Source organism: Anser anser, assembly GCF_964211835.1.
Source record: "Anser anser genome assembly, chromosome: 7".
Taxonomy (NCBI): domain Eukaryota; kingdom Metazoa; phylum Chordata; class Aves; order Anseriformes; family Anatidae; genus Anser; species Anser anser.
The window spans coordinates 17,597,827-17,614,298 of NC_139727.1; the positions used below are offsets into that span (position 1 = coordinate 17,597,827).

At 44.2% G+C, this 16,472-nt stretch overlaps 1 protein-coding gene across 17 annotated transcripts in view; it reads left to right on the forward strand.

Moving 5' to 3' along the window:
- LOC310902572 (uncharacterized protein) overlaps positions 1-16,472 on the forward strand; it is an 881,556-nt gene that overhangs the window by 37,379 nt on the left and 827,705 nt on the right. The window lies entirely within an intron of this gene.

The following is a 16,472-nucleotide window of genomic DNA, read 5'->3' on the forward strand; positions in this document are numbered from 1 at the left end:
CGTGGTCCCTGCTGCCTTTTGCTGTCCATCCCTGTGTCACGGCAGGGCTCCCTGCGGTGTGACCAGGGCCGCACAAACGTGGCTCTCTCCCTGTGCCCCTTCTGTCAGTGATCCGTAGCTAGGGACATGCTGACTTTGGTGGTTTTTGATAGCAAAATATTTCACTCTACCTTTCTAAACAGAATTATCTCTAGCCGTTTCATGATATGGCTTTATCCAAATGACTTGCAATAAATGGAAGCAGAGAAGTTTTTTTTCTACCCCATTTTTCAAAACCTTTATTATCAATGTCTTCATCTTCAGTCTGTGCCGATGCTGCCTAGAAATGCATTTAGAAAGGTTAACGTTCAAAAATAATGAGACTTTACTCATTTGTAATGGTGGCCAGGATATTGTGTAGTAATAATGTCTCCTGCTGTAATAAAACATCCTTTAGACGATAGTTTTGAGAACCTTTATAATTCAAGGTTAAAGATACCAAGATAAGTCAAGCTAGACTTAGTATTTTTTAATAGGATTCAGAAGAAGTTCTTGCTGTTTGGAAGTGGTTGTCTTAAAGGTGTGTTTCTCTGTCAGCTGATCAGCTTGGTAGATACGGGACTAATGAGAAAACACGAGTTTCTGGAGATATCTGTTGTACTTTTTGATTGGCAGAACTAATATCTATTTGCTAGGGTCAAATTATTAACATGGTGGAGTCTGGTCTGAATTCGTCACTGTATTATTCCCATTAAAGGAAATGTTCGATTTTACTTCTGTGCATCGTAGGAGAAACAGAAATTGAAAATTTTGGTCTCTAACCTCTATGCCAGCTCTGCCTTTTTAAAGGATTTTGGAGGGCTTTCTGTGGGAACACACAAGCAAACCTGCCGTGCTTGAGACTCTTATCCAGAAAGGCAAAGGAAGTTCTTCCAGGCTGTGCAAAATCTCCCCTGCTCTCTTCAGTCATTTGTCCATGGGGAAGCGAGGACGTTACCAGAGCTCTGCTGAGGCACACTTCCATATTCTGTGCACAATAGGAAACCACTTGCAGGATCGAAGGGGCTGCTGTTGAAGGGCTGCAATTCATTACAAGGTTTTGAGCGAAAATTTTAAAAATTTTTGGGGGCTATTTGTTAAAACCTGAGTTCTGTCTTGATAGCATTTTTCCTCTGTTTGTAGTAATGTTACTGTGGTATCTCTAGTGAAGGAAGGAACTTCAGATTATCAGCCTGTTTTTGGTGTCTTTAAGTACTGGAGCAAGGGTAAAGGAAGGCAGACGTTGTGCAAGGCAGCAGCTACCTGGAGAAGGGTTAGCAAGAATTGTGCCCTCACAAACAGTGAGGTGGTGTGTCTTTGGCTGCTCTGTAATGAAACTCGTTATGTCACAGTGAGCTTGAACCTCCTCCATGAGAAGTCTGTGCTATGCTGTGGAGAACCGATTTGAGGAAACCTTTGCAGCAGTGTGCAGCTATAAAAGAAATACAAGTAGGCAATGGTGTTTCCTCTAAATCCACTGAAATCCAGAAGGCAAATTTACTGGCTTAAGTCAAATAATTGAGTTCAGTCTCAGAACTTTGTTCTTGATGAGTTTATTAGCAGACAAAAAAATAATAATAAAAAAATCCGTGTAATGCAAAAATCAGGCTAAACCAGGCTTCTGCTTTCTTCAGCTGCACGTGAGGAAGTCTTGCTCTGGTGTGTGTGTCTCGGTACACTGAAAAGACCAGTAACAGGATTTCTCTGGCCATCTTTATCCCATCCCTGCATTTACCAAGATGATGTTACCTCTGGCTTTCTGCACATCGCCCTCATGGTAGTGCTATCCCATTAGCCAGGAGGGTTCCTGGCTTTAAGGGGCTACAGCAGGTACTTTTAAATCTGCATTTCCCAGAGCTCAGTGACCTCTTACACTCATAGCCATAACCAAGATAAGTATTTCTGTATCTTATCTGACCACAGCCTTCAAGTACTAATTAAAAATAAATAAATAACTGAATAACAAATGATTGTCTTAAACTAGATAAAAACTTGTCCAGTAAAAGCTGGTGCTTAGCTCCTGAAAAGCATAAGAAATGGCAACTGAAAAAAAACACACCTCAAATACTTAATCTTTTTTCCCCCCAGTAGCCTGCAAGTTCTGAGCCTATTTAGCAGCTGCTGTGGATTCTCTTTTTGAAGTAATGCTGACTTTTTGATAAACTTTTGAGATCCTCATGGAAAACAAATAAAATCTTGTTAATAATGCCTCACCATGGCTCAGTTTAAGAAATAATGACATCAAATACAGTCTTACCATTATATATGGCCCATATCAAATGGAAGTGGGGGAGAAATGAGACACAGTGGTGAACTTGCTGCTTTTCTTGCTCTAACTTTTTAATGCCCACGTGATTTAGAACTCTGCCCAAGGGCACAGTGAACGGTGGAGAAGAGCTAGCCAGTGTGAACTGTTGGCAAGATGAAGTAACCCTTACTTCTCAACTCTACCATGGTGTGCAGCTAGGAGAACGTGCAGTGCTGGTACTTGCAAAAAAAATCCCCCGGTGGTAGGATATGCTCATTGCTGTTTGCTGCCAAAAGAAAAAAAAAGAGAAAGCTGTACTCCCGCTCCAGCGGATGGTTCCTGCGGGTGGGTCTGTGAGGGCATGCATGTTTTGAATCAATATCTGGGTGTGTGAATACTCTTGCTTTCTGTAGCAGTGCAGTTATCGTAGCGACGCTGGTTATCCTTGTGTCCTTTCTGTCCCAAGTGAAGTGGCTTGGGCACGTGCCCAGGCATTGCATGGCAGAGACCCAGGCTCCTCATGTCTGCTGCGGCTGGAAACTTTAACCTGAATTTACTCTAAGTGCAAGTGTTGTACCTTTTAGTTGTGCGTTTTAACGATTGTGTCCAAGTTGCAATGACATTGCAGGCAGTAATTTGACCCACAGCATTTGAGACTTTCTGTGCTATTTTTTAAAAGGTAAGGAAAAGTACAAAGGAGCTAGAAAGCAGTCATCTTAAAGCTAGTATTTGCCATTTTTTGAATGACACTTGTATTTATTTTGCACTTCTGCTTTGCCTCAAGGTAGCTAACTGTTATTGGAAGTGTTAATTTTCTCCAGGTATTGTATGTGGGAGCAAACAATAAAACACAGGTTTCAGCTGGCATTTGAAGTGGAGTCGGAACAGCGTTGCTTGTATATTGTCAGTCATTTATTTTGCTATGCCAAACCATTTGTTGTAGCAAATAAGAAAATGTGCATGTTTTGTTGAAGGCAGAGCTGTGGAATAGAGCTCTGTGCTAGTGTAGAAAATGTGAGCCCTGTAACTGACGCCTTGAGAGGAGAAAAGAAATGGACAAAACATGGATATCCAAACAGCTGAGGGAGGCTTGGCAGGTGCCTGGAAATACCTGTGAAGTGTTGTAAATCCTGGTTTTGGTGTTGCCTGTTCCAGAAGACTGGCGTAATACTAGTAAAAGACATATAATAAGGACAAGGCCCTTCTGTTTGCTTCAGAAAAATCTTTCCTCTGCACTTTAATGTTCATTTTAACACACATCACTTAATTGTTTGAAAGTTACCCAGATGATACTGGTCTGAAACTAGTGTATCAGCGTGCAGGGCTTGCATTGTGGCTCTCCAGCTCTCCCAGGGCACCCTCTCGGCCTCTCCTCTCTTTTCCGCTCTTTGGGTGTTTATGTAAGTACCTGTTAGCAAATCACACGGACCCATCGCTTCTGTCTGGAAACACAAATTGCCGTTTATCACCTCAGCCCTTCTTGGCCACCTCCATTGTTGCCCACGTTGTAAGGCCCCTCTCCTGTTTTGTCCCTGCTCCCGAGGGTAACTCCCCAAAACATGGACTTAAAGGCCCCAGCATCGTCTCCCCTTCTCGTGCTGTCTGGCTCCTTGGGCTTTCAAAGCTTTTAGCCGAGGCTGGGCTTGTGATGAGGCTTGGCAGTTGGCTGTCATCTGGCAGTGATTAAAAGCAAAGCCTGTCATGCAGTCAGCTAAAAAGCCTCTGCCTCTTGCTAATGCTTGGGTCCTGACAAGACCCCCCCTGCTAACTCCAACCTGCAATCAAGTCAGCAATCAGCCAAGGAGTCAGGGGGAGCACCTCACCTGTTTGCCATCAACAATCTGCCTCATGCACACTTCTGCTGCCCCTCTGGCTTCTTTGCTTCTTTAGCCGAATTTTCAGCTTGCTTCTCTCTGAGCAAGGTGTAGGGAAGAACAGTGGTTTGAAAAACAAAAATACACAGCTGGTCTTGTGCAACGAAGTTAGAACAGCGTAAATGCTTTGAAGAGGTTTGTTGTGATGGGCTTCCTCAGGTGTTAATTGGTGGGCACAGGCAGCAGTGTGGCAAGTGAAATGGAAAGGGGCAGCCAGCAATTACCGGTTTGAATTGCTGTGAAACTGTCCAAGTTCTTCCCACAGCCTGAGTTATACTCTAAATCCCATCAACTTACTCTGCAAGATGGACCAGGATGGATGTCTCCCGTTCCTCCCAGGCCATGCCCTTCCCAGCGCACCGGTGAGCAGCTGGACGGGGCTGTGGCAGGGCGAGGAGCAGGTGTATCGCCTCCTGCAGGCTGCAGGAGAAGCTGGAACTCGGCGTGAGTGACTGGACACCGCAGAAGAGACTTCCGAAAGTATTCATTTAGTCTAACAGCCTTTCTCTTTATTCTAAGGAAGAAAAGCCCAGTGTCTGAAGCGGTGTGCTTAAAGAAATGTAGCGAAGTCAGGGCTGTGTGGTGTGGTAGCAAACTACAACAGATTTTAAAGCAGGCTTCAGAAATTTGGGTATTGAGTCCCCTGATACATTGAAAGCCAAAGGAAATCAGCAACCCTCACACAGGGTAGGTAGCATCCACAGCCTAATTCTTGGGCTGACCTCAGTTAAGTCCTTGGTCTGGAGGTGAGCACTTAATTTCTAAAAACTGATCATTTAATTTCATGTTCTACCCATGGTGATAAAATTGCACACATCTGTAGGTTTATGGCACTTTGGGGCCTTGTTTGAACTGTTAACCTGACCAGAAATTGTATAAATGAAAATGTGAGCTGCACTTTGTTCAGCCAACCTGGTCAGGGAGTTGTCCTCAGGAGCAGTTTCACAGGGATTTGAGATTTTTTTCTGATATTTGGCCTTTGCCTACTGTGCTTTTCCTGGGCTCAGGAACTGTCATGAGTTTTCCTCCCTATGTTTTTCTGCCTCCTTGTTTTAAAACAAACCTTTCATTCAAGTTTAGGCTGGAAAAAGTATGAAGCTTCTATCTGTGGTCTAGATAATAAAATATGTGCTGCTCTAGATCATAAAAGTAGTAGTGGTTAGGTTTCCTGAGACATTAATGCTGATTTTTTTTTTAAAAAGTTACTGTTATTTTTTCCCCCAGAAACTTTTTGTGGTGTTGGTAGCATTTGAGTGTTGTCTTCATCCTGTGATTGCAATTCAGAAGAGGGTGAGAAGATGGGCAGGAAAGTGTAGCAAGAGCTGGGTGCTAAATCTGTCCTGTTACAAACAAGATGTGAAGTGCTTACGGGCTTTCAGTGTACACCGAGGAAATAAATGAGTCTGTTCTAATATGGTTCATGTGGAGACTAAAATAAATTTTACTCTTCTGCTGAACAATGGGCTGGATTTCTTCCTGATAAAAATGGATGTTCCCTTACAATGCCAATAATGAAGCTCATAGCAAAATGAATGCTCTGAATTCGGTCCCAGCAACATAGTGGCAGGTTAATGCAACAAGAAATCACGAAGTCTGATTTCCATACGCATTATTAATTCAAACCCGTGGACTGTTTTAATACAAGGCTTAAAAAAAAAAAGAAAACACAACTTTGCCTCTTCCCTCCCCGTTTTCTTAAATGAAAGACGTCTTCCTCCCCAAACTCACATAGCAGTGTAATACACAAGCAATTTAACTTTTATTGTGCTTTCTAATTAGCACGGTGGGACAGCTCAGTGAGCAAGGACTGGCTCTGTGCCCCCGCGCTGCGCGGAGCGCAGCAGCCTGCAAGAGGCAGCTTGGTGAGCTTGTCTGCTCCAGCTGCTGCAGGTTTAGGTTTAGTAACCCAAGAAGTAATCTGTCAGTCTCGGTGGCAGCTTCTAACAATGCTCAGGCCTTTCATCAAACCTGGCTTTAATTCCCTGAGCTGGGGGAGTCTGCCGGTCTCTGGTGGCTCTGAGTGTGTCGGAGCATGGAAGGAGGGGAACTGAACTGCAGCAGCTGAGTTAATTTTTTTCACCTGCACATCCCTGTAAGTTCTGTGCAATGACGTCTTTAGGTGCTGATAGCGGATTGTTTTTTTGCTATTGTAAGAAAAAAAACTAACCCTGTGCATGTTACTAATTTTATTTTTTTTTTGGTTTTCTATCTATCGTCTTCACTGAAACTCTTCCTATTTTCTTTTTGTGGTGCCAGTGACATCAGAAATGTGCCTGTGTCTCCTCACATACAGTTCATCTTCCTTCAGTCCCCTGGTATTCTGCAGTAAAGAAGTAACAGTATAGTGCTATATGTGCAGTAAATCCCTTTGTCTTTCTTCCCGTTCCTGTTTTACCTTTTCAGCTCTAGACTGTCACTTTTAGCAGAGCCCTTTGGTTTATTTTCACTCTATATATGTTCAGCTCTAAGGTGAGATTGCCGTTGTATTTCTACATTGTTATTGCTTATGGGTTGTCGCTTTTTCTAGCCTGTAACTTTTTTCTCATATCTACGTGGTCACCAGTAAGTTTTTAGTTTATATACGGATGCAGAATGGGAGTGTGGGCAAATGTGGGCAGCTCATGTTCGCTGTCAGTGTGCGTTGTATGCTTAGCTCTGCATGAGTTAGTGTTCCTGTGATGCTGGGGCCACCCCTTTATTTCTGTGCTAGGGTGTGAAAGCCTCAGCTAGGACTCCTGGAAGTAAGTTAAATCAAGCTTCAAGCAAGAATTTGGCATTTCCCAGTTTTTCAGCTTGTATAAGGCCCTACTGGACAACAAACCTTTGTACGGAGCTGGAAACTTTCTAGCAGTGGGGCAGACTGAGCCCTTGTCCAAAACACATCAGGAGAGGTGGCTAGGGATCCCTCTGCTCCGTCCGTGGCTTGGAGCTAGCTGCCCAGGCTATCTGAGGGCACCCTCAGGCATTTGTCTATTTGTTTAGATCAAATTCTGCATTTTCTTGTACAGCTTCCCCACCATCTAGCAAGGCAGGCGTGAAGTCGGAGCCCCCTGAGGTGCACCGCTTTGCTCCCTGCACCATTAACATCTGGATAACATCCTGCTGGGGGACAAAGTGCTGGCCACCCTTCCCATTTTGTTTTGTAATGTCCATGCCATGGACATGACCAGAGTTAAATTGTTGCTGTTCTAAGCAAGGTAGGTGAAGAGTAAGACCCCGTCACATAAACCACTTCAGAAGTGTGCTCTGCAGAAAGGCATCTGCGACCTTTTCTGAGGTGTGTTGTGGAGTAATGATGAATGCTAACAAGGGTGCAGGTCTGTACAGTACTCTGTGACTGTTTTAGCTCCCTTTGTGGCAAATTGCACGTAGAGCAGTTGTGTTTTCTCAGTCCAAAAATCCTCTGCATTTGGAAAAGATCAGGTCTGTTTTGAAACTCAAGTTGACGTTTCTCATGGATTGCCCTTTTATGAAAGATCAGTCATGACTTCAAAGGGAAATCCTCTGCTCCTGACCAGATGCTGAAGCAGGGTGCAGAGTGTGGCAAGCGCCCACCCGAGGGAAGGTGCCTCAGTCTGAGTGCTCCAATTCTCAGCTAACCTTCAATAAAAACCGCATTGGATCTAATCTAAAGCTGTGAATTTGGGCTGCTGTGGGTGTAAATAAGTGAAAAGTGCTTTATGAAGTTCAGAAGTTGCATGAGTTCATGAAGCTCAGGATTTTCCTTCTGCTTTTGAGGACAGCTACTGCGGAGCTGCTCTGTGTGCTGCTGTCAAAACCCTGAGATGTATCAGCAGTTTAGGTGAGAAATATTTGCAGATTTAAGACTAGGAGTGTGCTAGCCTGCAGGAGGGACTTGATGCTGTGGTTACCGGTTACCGCTGGAAGGTGACGGTGAATCCAACTGGCCTTCAGCTCATGTTGGCAAGCAGATTTCTGCAGTGAGGCAGGGAATAGACAGGAGAGTGTTAAACATGCACAGAAGTGGATGAAATGGAACTAATGAGTGTTCACCCAGTGCAAAATTAAGATGTTGTGAACAAAATTAGTCAAGACACAAAAGGGAGAAGAAAAACTTTCATCATCTACACACCAGTGCTGTGAGCCTGGAAGAGCAGATGAGAGGGGCTGGGATAGCTTGTGTCTGGGCACAGCTGCGGCTGCGCTGTGTTGCCAAAACCTGACAGTGACGTTTGTGTGGTTAGAATATAAAGAATATAAACCCCCCCGGGTTGCAGTGTCGGAATGAATCACCCCGAGCGATGACTGCCGTTGTAAGGAAAGGCATCACCACGTCTGAGGTTCTGATCAGAAACCCATCCTTAGCTTGAGCAGCTAAGGAGGGTCAGTACCCTTTTGTGGGTGGGTCTGGGAGTATTTTTTTTGTTCCCCTGGTGGCAGGAGCACAGCAGAAGCTGGGAGACCTCTCTTTGAGGAGAGGCTGAGCTGGGTTTGGGGACTGGTCCTTGGGGGGGGGTCAGGACCAGCAGTGCTCAGCTCTCCCAAAGAGCATGGTGACACTTCTTCGGCAAAGCAGGAGCCTTCTTAAAATTAAAAAAAAAAAAAAAAAAAAAAAGGAGCTGGAAAATTTTCTCTTATGTCTTACAAGTTCGAAACCTACATTAGACCTTGCTCTGGCAGGCTACAAATGGAACATGGAATTGCAAATTCCACATAGGTGACATACAACGATCATAACTTGATTGCGTGTGTGATGTGCATAGAATAAAACCCAACCAATTACATTTTTAGTGCTATAAAAGGCTCATTCAGAGCTGCAAAGACTGTTAGCCAACCACATAGGAAGGTGTGCACGTAGAAAAAATAAATATTTTGGAACCACCTAAGAGTATCTCATTGTATGCCCTACTAGTGAGATAAATGCATTGATAATTTGCATCTGGCATACTTTGACAATAAAATTCCCAAATATCTGAAACAGCAAAGGAAAATAGGAAGTAAGAGATCTTTATCAGAAGACAAGCTGATGTTGGTCAAGGAAGAAAAGGGACATGGGAAGTAAATTCTTTATTTTCAACACTAGTGACTGTAGTTACATGTGTTTGGAGAAAACTCCTGTAACAAAACTCCTTGTTCTGTTACTAGATAGCAACGATGGTTTCCATGCAGAAGCACGTGCTTAACTAATATTTCTAAACTGTACCTGGGAGCAGCTGGATGATGAGGTCGTATCGAGGGAAGGGCTGCTCAACTCCTTTCTGTTCTGGCCATGCTGCAAGGATGAGCATGTGGGTCAGGTACGTGAGCTGGCCCCGGGTGCTGTGAGCTGCTCGGTTGTCGCTTCCTGCAGCTGACCCCTGTTTTGTTTGGGGTGAACTGCCTCACATCCATGGTGGGGGGAAAAAGGGTATTTCAGGAGTTAATGTAGATTTGCTGATTACCCAAACTTCTGGTACAGGTTTTTGAGTGTTGAATGCAAGCCGTGGAAGTAACGTCTTATGACACAGAGGGGTAGAAAATGCATCTAAAAAAACCAACACATAAAACCCACAAAACTGATCACAGATGATAAAACTAATGATGATGATACAGTATACTTATCTATGGGATGTTAACGTCATGATATTCTGATTAAGAAACCAACCAGCCAATATTAAACGCATCAAAAGCAGCTGGACCGGTGGGACTGCAGAGGGTGTGATTAGATGTGATCATCATCAACCTGTAGGCTTGGACTGGTTTTCCTGGCAGAGCTTCGGGTAGCTCCCGCCTTGCCTCCGTGCTATTTTGTGGTTACATCAGTGATTTGAGGAGGAAGCAATGCTGGTAGGTAGGATCATTAGCAATAGCAATTTTCAGATGGCACTGATAATTGCCATCTGTAAGCTTCTAATCTGGCAGAAAATTGAAGCGATAAATAGCGAGGAGATCAAATCATTGGCTGGGAGCAGGCTGGGTGGTTTGGCAAATCGGCCATAATGTGCCTTGCAGTAGGGCTGAAGTGAGGTGAGGAGAAGATCAGCCAGTGCGACTCATAGCTGTGCGTGCAGCACATGGCACGGGAAGACTTTGGTGTTCCGTGTGCCCCATGCCCTGCTCAGTGGGGGGACAGGGGAGCTCAGAGAAGTCAGGGCTGCATGGGGGAAGTGGCTGGAGCTGCCTTAAAAAGCCTGAGCAGCTCAGTCTGGGGTTAACAAAAGGGAACTCAAAGGGTGACTGGGTAATGGTCTGTAACTGTCTCCAAGGGAACAGATATTTGATGGTTCAGTTGGTGATTTCCAACCCCCCACCCACCCACTGGGTGAATAATTAAGATTTGGCACAACTATCTTCGTTGTAGAGGATTTTCTATCAGTGTTTTTGAGTAACTAATTGCCCTGTTTTTCTGTAAGATGTTCTAACTCAAGCCAGATTTAATTCTGGGAAATCCAACGTGCAGTGTGTCAGATGAAAAGATCGTGCTGTCTTTCTCACTGGAGCTTGAAGATGATTGACTGAGAAGTTCACCTGGACGGGTGTCTCAGCCAAGAACTGCCTTTCAAGTTTGATAGGAGCTCCTTTTTTTTTCTGTGGGACCTCTATTTCTTTCTCTGGCTAGAACATTGCCTTGGGGGAGGCACGTATAGCTGGTCGGTTGTGTTCACTGATTTGACTCTCTGCATTCTTCAGTGCCAAAATCTGTTCCCATGGGACAGCGGGAGGTGGACAGCTCCACAGGATGGTACCTGTGAGCTGGTGGGTTTCCAGCTATGTATCCTTCAAGGAGATGCTAGCCATGAAACTCACGATGGTAAAGAGCACTTAATTCTCTTCCTGCTTCTAGGCATGTTCTACTGCATCTTAAAATCCCCTTGCAGCATCGCTTTCTGTTGCAATTAGTTTGGTTTCATAACTTCAGATAAAATTTCTATTTTAGCTCTCTTTATTCCGAGGTGTTCAAGACAAAGAAAAAAGGAATTGCTCTCGGCATCGCTGCAGTTGTGAAAAATGCAGCAGTCCAGACTGCTTTTTGTTCCTGTAATAAGGTATTCTCTGCACATCCGAACATGGTGCTGTCAGTTAGGAACTCTCTTTACCCCCTAGAAAAACAGATCTGCCTTGTGACACTGAGTTCAGTGAAGTCCCCTTTTTGTCCCCAAGCTTTCATCTCGCAGATTGAGACAAACTGCTGAGTGCATCATAAATTTTCAAGGCAATTCTCAAAAATGCTTCAAAACCACAGTTGTTTGCGCAGGAAAGGTCTCTAAATGTAGAGCACCATGCAGCACACAATTCAGTTGTGCAGTGAATGGTGGTGCAGTGGTGCGGGATAGATGCTGATCTGGCTTTTAACGAGTCATTCAATTTTTCTTTCCTTGGATTTAGTTTGTTCTTTACTTTTTCCTCTCCCCTGTCCCCACCCTTCCTGCATTCTCCCAGCTGCCTCTTCTTGAAGAATTTTACGAATTAAAGATGTAGAAGGACACTGGAGTGTACTTGGGCCAACGGCCTCTAAGAAAAATGAGAATGTGCATTTTCCTTTCTTGCAGCATTTGAAACTGCTGGAACAGAAAATAAGTGTTGGGGCTTGAGTAGCTTTACTCATGAGACTGTCCTGTTGCCTGATAGATGACACAATCACGAAGCTTTCCCTGGAGTCCCAAATGGTTCCTGTGTTTTCTTCATCCAATGGCCCCTAAAATGATATTAATACACCACGAAGCAACAAAACCTGTCAGGTGTTAGTGGATGCATTGTCTCTGCTGTGTGATCATTGGCCTCCAGAGCAGAGTCAAACTGAAGAGAGCTCTCCAAGACGTTTCTTCCAACAAGCTTTGTGTTGCTTATGTTGCAGCTTTTTGTATGCTGGCGTTGTGATCCTGGAAACAGCGCGAAGAATTACGAGAGAGACTTGGTTTGGCGGTACTGGGTCAGCGTGACAGTGCTATCTCTTTTTGATGCTCTTCAATCCCTGTACAGTCTCAGCCTGAATTTGATCAGCTTATTTTCATATCTAAAGTGTGCAACACTGCAAAGTCGCAACAAATTATTGTCTTCTCTGTACTGACATAATCTCGATCCTGGCAAAATTGATGTTGATTTCAGAGAAAAAGCATTTTCCCTTTGTTCCACTGATGTCTTTATTTCATTTCAACCAGTGTTTCTATTTCTAGGTCCCTTTCTTCTCCCTCCTTTGCCTAACCCTGCAACACCTACTAATTTAACATCAAGTTCCATTGCTTCTTTTCCAGGTGATTAGGTTTATTAAAACAAACAAGAAAACAAAACCACAAGAGCATAAACATTTTCATTTTTCTGCATTTTGCATGTATTACAATACTTTGTAGTTTTCTGTGTAGCTTTTAGACTGATAACCGTGTTTCACCATCAGCTTGAATTAATTTCAAGTATGACTTCTTGAGACTATTCAGTGTAGGTAAATACGAGTTTTCCCCTCAGCCCTTAGTTTTATAACTCTATTAAATAGAATATGCTCTCTGGCAGGATTAGTTCTCTGAGCCTGTGCTTTTTCTTGATTCTGTTACCCACCAGATGTTTACAGCTGTTTTGCAGTGGTTTTTTTTTTTTCTATTTCAGCACCATCACGTTTTTCAGGTACTTAGTTCCATTGGTTTTAGTAAAAATAACTTTTCAGCACCTTTTTAAAATGAATTTTCAAGTATTTTTGTCTTCCTCTTTGCATGTGGAGAGCTCAGAACAGAAGCAGAATTCAGCCTTCAGTGATTTTCAAGGTATGATTCCTACACTTTGACGTGTATAATCAGGCACAGGGGTGGTTTATACCCCTGTGCTCTCTCGTCTCCCAGCAGCAGTCCGCTCCAGGTCCCCAGGGCACTTTGAGAGGCTGCAGGGATGCTCCCTGCCTGCAGAGCAGCTGGTTTGGTCCTTCCCAGCCCACAGCACTGTTTTTTTGGGTACTTCTCCCCTTCTATGCATTTACAAACGACGTGTTTCATTCTTGCCAAGCTGCTTTAACTTGTGTGAGCTCCTCTATGGCAGGGCCCCGTTGTTCTGCCTCTGCTTGCTTACCTTTTGCCAGAAAAAAGTAACTTAAATTAAGGAGTTGGTCTTTCCCCTGAACAGATGACTGGAATCGGAGTAACTTGTGAGCTGTGGAAGTATGCAGGGAAGGGAGACTTGTTGTCCTTTGCCTATGAGCATCTCAGCATAACCTTTATCATCCCTGGCACAGAAACATGAGTCTGATGCATCTCCAGAAAAGCACTAAGTACTACGAGTAGGCTCTGCAGTGGGATGGGATGCTGCTCTGGGATCCAGCAGGACCAGCCACGGTCCCTAACACCATTTCTCAGCTTCCTCACACTTGTTGTGGTACTGCCTGTTAGCAAGGGAGTTGTGGGACGCTGCTGTAACACCCCTGCAGTTATTTATCCTAAGGAGCATTTGGTGGTGAAAAAGAGCAGAGATTTCTTTCCTAAGTCTATTCTAATGAAATCTCTTCTGGAGCCTGAAGTAAAGATTGGCCATAGCAGCACAGCACCTGAAGCTGCAGTGCCAAGGTAGTTTGTTCCTACTAAACTCTCACCTTCAAATTATATAGTCAGAGGAAAAAGGAAAGAAAGTCGGTGTTCAAAGAAATATTCTTTGTTGAAACGTGCATTTTTCAGGAACCACTTGGTCAACTCCAAGTTTTACTCAGCCTGCTGTAGCAGTAAATACACTTCAGCTCTGATCCTGTGAGTGCTTTCCCTTCAAGACTGTGAGCTCCTTTCCCACTTGAGCAGCCTCCTGACGGTGGCAAAGTGACCGAGATCTTTGGATCTTTGTGCTGGTATGAGCATGGCAGTGTCAGCTTTGAGCCTGTGGCTTTGCTGTTCTCACAATGGGAAGGTGCAGGAAGAGGCTCATTGCCACCCTGATGCCCCAGCCTCTCGCCCAACTGTGCCTTGGTCCTTGTAGAGAGGCTCCAGACCGTCCTGGGGATGGTGCTGAGCTCTTCTGGGTGGTGTATGTGGAAGCCTCTGCCTTACTCTAGCATGTCAGAAAAGTCTGTTCCCTTTCAGCTGTTTCTTACATTCTGTCTAATCAGAATGAGATCATTGTTTCTGGCTTCTGGAAGAGGGAAGATGTGAGTGGCGTCCTGGATTATATGCTAAGCAGAATCTGCTGATGATTCGTTGAGTTCAGCATTAAGATGAAACTGCACGGACTGTTTAATACATTTTTTTTTTGTTGTTGTTGTTGGCTGTGGTATTTCAAAACTTCAAAATACTCTGTATAACCAGGATTTTCTAGCAATCCAGTTGTCCTGATGCTGCTGAGAAGCATCGTTACCGAGGTTGCGGCCTAAACCGTCGTCTTGGCCACTCACTTCTGTAGGAAGGAAAGCCATCTCTGCAGAGCCTGGCGCAAAGCCCACTCGGGTGGGAGGTGCAGTTGGAGTCCTTCTCCCTGGTACTCATAGACGGAGCCGGTATGTCTAGATTTGGTTCTTCTTGACCCAATGTGGACAAAAGCTGTGTGGCAAAATCCCCTGTTTTGCCCATCTTCTGAAGGTAAGGAAAGAATGGGGCACCCCCCAAAAGCCTCTTGTCCTGTGACCCTGGTGGTGCCGTGGGATGCCTCAGGACGGGTCTGGCAGTTATAATACTGAGAGCAGTTTTGGCTGAGCACCGAGCTGAAGGAGCCCTGAGGAAATGCCATTGTCTAGCTTTCATCCTGGCATGCTTAGCTACCCGCTGCCATCATTTTGAAAATTAGGCTTTGGGGGAAATTCAGAGTGATGTGTTACCATCAGGCTAAATTCAGACAGTTCGACTTCACTTTTCCTGAAAACATGAATTGCCTGTTAAATATCCAATGCAGTTTTAGGAGCCCACAGGGGCCCTTGCTAGCAGGGCAAGGGAGACTGGGAATTAATTGGAGATCTGTGGAAGCCCATGGGGATTTTTGGAGGAAAGCTGCTGGGAGGTGGCAGGCTGAACTTGGTGCTTGAGTTCTGTTGCAACAGGTAGAATTTTAGAAGTGTTACAAATCTGGGAATTGTAGAGTTAAAAAAAAAAAAGGGAAGAAAAAAGACAAGGCTGAAACAAAGATATGCATTGTCAAAGTTAGATTGATTGGGACTCTACGTCTGGAGGTGGAGGTTTTTGCTAAGCTAGCGAAAAGATGGAATCGAGGCTGAGTTAATGAACATAACTGGAAGGATTAATCTGAGGCTCTCAATTCCTGCACATTAGTGGTTGAACTTGTTTTAGCATCAGTAGATAGCTATGTTGATAGCTGAAGTTTTGGAGGATGAAAACAGATGTTTTTCCTGAGCTTTCCACTGTGTAATCTTTAAAGGGCTCTATTTCGGATGTTTTGGGAGAGAGGGATGCTCAGTGTTGTTGAGGGATGGGTAAGTGATATTTGTTTAATTTGTGGAAGACTTTAATCTTTGATATTAAATGGTGTGTGCCCCCAAAATGCCATCTTTAACACTGAACTCCCACATCCATTCTGTTTTAATTTTGTGTTAATGAAAGCTGAAATAAAACTGCCTGCCCATGGAGGATGCAGGATAGGTCGCTGCCATGAAGACAGGGAAGTGCTGGCTGCATGCAGATCCTGTGGCTCTCCCGCTTTAGCTGTATGACTTGAGGCCACCAACAAATTGCATTAAAGGTCCCTACTTGAGTGCTTGCCTAAATAACTGGTTAGCAGAAAGACAATTACAAGAAAAAATCAGTTGCCCCCTCCCCAGTTTTGCTGCTTGTGGTGTCGTATCATTGTTGTAGTTGGGAGGAGTGCACATTTAATAGCCCTGTAACACTTTGCACAGCAGTTCAGAAAAGAAATTGGTGGGAGAGGGAGACAAAACATGCCCGCTCATTGCGGTGGGAGCGCAGTGAATCGGAGGTGGCAAGAAGGGGGATGGAGCAGTTCTGTTGTTTGGGGTGGTTAATGGGGAGAAGAGTTAACAGCCTTGCAAGAGGTGGCCAGGGGAGGCTAGGCCTTCAAACAGGATGAAGTCAAGGTGAAGCTTCTCATTTTCATGAAGTCCCACTGAGCTTCTGGAGGGTATGTGGAGCCATTTTAACAGAAAGTCAAGGAGATGGTTCTTGAGGAGTATAGACTTAATGTACTTTGGTTTATCCTTTGTCTTTTCTTCATTATTCTGCTTTTAGGAAAACAGCATCTTTTGTCTTAAACTCATGCTGATGCCAAGCAAACTAACATACCCTTCTGTGGGTGTGACAGCCACAGAGTTTAGTAAATAATTTCCAAAATCATTGCAATGTGCAAAATAAACTACTGGCTCAAACAACTTGCAGTGCTTGGATGCTATTATATTTTCCTAGCATAAGTGGGAGTTCACATAGTGCATACAATTATTAATCTGCACGCTGTGTAGGAATAAATATGTT